This window comes from Notolepis coatsorum (assembly GCF_963971535.1).
Source record: "Notolepis coatsorum genome assembly, chromosome: 5".
Taxonomy (NCBI): domain Eukaryota; kingdom Metazoa; phylum Chordata; class Actinopteri; order Aulopiformes; family Paralepididae; genus Notolepis; species Notolepis coatsorum.
The window spans coordinates 130,840,425-130,842,924 of NC_140169.1; positions in this window are offsets into that span (position 1 = coordinate 130,840,425).

Consider the following 2,500-nt stretch of genomic DNA (forward strand, 5'->3'; position numbering starts at 1 on the left):
ACACTGCAAAAGGCCTGACAGAGAGCCTTGATCACCGATGCTTCACTGCAATGGGTATTAATTGCCACGCAGGACATAATGGGCCATTTCATTGTGCTCAGGGCTTTTTCATTCTCAACGTGCATACAAGAGCAAGGCATCAATCAACTCCATCAAACAGTGGAATACTACATCAGATAGACTAGACCGCGCCACTGCACTCTATACTTCCTTACACGAAATCATCAACTATAGCCAGCGGCCGCGCCACCGCGCCTTCTAAAACGCGGTCCCGGTCTGCGCGCTGGTGCCGGGTGCCAGTAGTAGTGCAGTGCTGTGGGGGGGGGAGAGTAATGGCAGGTGCGGAGCCTAGTGAGTAATGAGCATCCCGGGCTTGATGAACAGAAGGGTAATTCTGTGCTCCAGCGAGGGCCCCTGGGGCACGGGGCCGGCAGCGGGGGCTCTGGGCTACAGCCGGTGACAGTGCCTGAGGTTGATTAAAGTTGACCTTGAGCGCGGAGAGCAGCTCCGAGAGCGGCTAAGCGAAGCTGGCGGCGCAGGCACCAGAAAACACCGGGAGATGACGAGAGGTAATTGCGGTGGAAAGACTAAAGGAAATCAATGCGGGGGAATCGATGACTATTGATTTTTTTTTATCGCTAATTTCTGAAGAAGAGGGGGGGGACAATTGATCCGACATCCCCTTTTCGTATTGGCATATTTCACGTTATAATTGAGAAGAAATGCCCAACTGACTGATGGATAAATCAGCCGATATCATTAAATCTAAATAAATGATTGTGATGAGGAGAAAATGGGCCCCCGCTGTTAACCTTGGTCTTGGAGGGTATAGGTTTCCTCCTCACCGAGGGTCTAAAGAAGGACCAGCTTGCACAATGCTGAAGCCCCCCGAGCCTCATGTGTTCCCTTCCTCTGGACATCTATTTCAAACGGAGTGTTCCAGTGGCGTTGGAGTAGACTGATCAAAAGATTGTCAAAGGTATTTTAAGTTAGATGTTGAAAAAGTTACATGGCCTCAGTCCTACAAAAAATATGTATATATATATATATATATATATATATATATATATATATATATATATATATATATATATATATATATATATATATATATATATATATATATATATTGTGGCAGATATCACCACCCCCCCTCATGGATATGTGAAGGATGGGAGATAGTATTGCCACGGAAGGAGTAGGAACAATTAGGTAGCTGATTAGTACTGACCTGTGCATCATTAGTTCACCCACATCTCACGTGCACACGCCTCAGACACACACACACTACACATACACTAGGTTTTTTTTTAATTGAATACTTTATTTTGACACAAATCGTATGACAAAAAAACATTTTAAAAGACAAGACAATAACAGTGTCAATAACGCAGGTCAAAAATGGATAAAACACAATAAAGCCAAGGCTTGTTTCCAGAGGTAAGTTGAGTGGAGGTGAGGTTGGAGTTGTGACATACTGTAGACAGAGAGATTGAGATATTCGTGCATTCTCTTTGCCTATCGAACTAAATTCTGCCCTTATTCAATCAATATTCTTATTGATTGATATTGCACTTGTGTGGACATTTGAATTTGTTTGTTTTGGAACCGTGGCGAGTCTGAACCCCACCAGGCTCGTCACAATATATATAAACAATATGCTAAATTAAGAAATCAATGGACAAGCAAGCAACAAAAGAAGGTTTTAGCTATAAACATGTTTGAAATTACATCTAAAGATAAGACCTTTATTGACACCATTTTGCTCTTATGTCATGCTCAGGATGGAAAGGGATCCCAACCTGAGCATGACATCAGAGCAAAATGGCCACTGTGTGATATGGTCAATGGACCTGTCTCAAACCCTGCCCTCTTTTCTTGATCCTCCAATCACAACTGTCGCTTACCTCGGACAAACTTGGTTTGAGGGCAGGTTTGAGGGCAGGGTTTGAGACAGGTCAATTGTTTTCCGGAGGGGAAAACTGTGTCATTTTGTCAACACCACCACAAAGCAATAACAAGGACAATATAAAAGTGCAAGTGACTCAAAATGTGTCAGAAAGTGGAAAGGATGAAGTTTGCATATAAAGAGCAGCCAACAGGGGCTACAGAACTTAATGCCACAGTTCATTTTCACAGAGATGTATTTAGTGAAATCCAGACACATAGTACCTTTTACAATCCCCTATAGGCCTTACAGGTACATTGTCAGGAGCTTGAGCTTCTCATTATGAATATCTTAAAACGCTCGTTCAGTCATATCCCCTTCATATTGTCACATGATGCACCCATAGCTCCTTAGCGCGACACTTTTATCAACGTCTACTTACGCTGAGAAAACCGCCTTGGCCAAGTAGAGCCGTGGAGTTTTCTTTTGTGAAGTTGTGAAGTGTTATATATTATGGTAATCTGGGATTGAAGAATGATCTGCGAGGCGATTGTCTAGTCTCTCCACGTAGCCGCCGTTCAGTGTCAGCGGGTGACTTTGAGGACTAAGCGT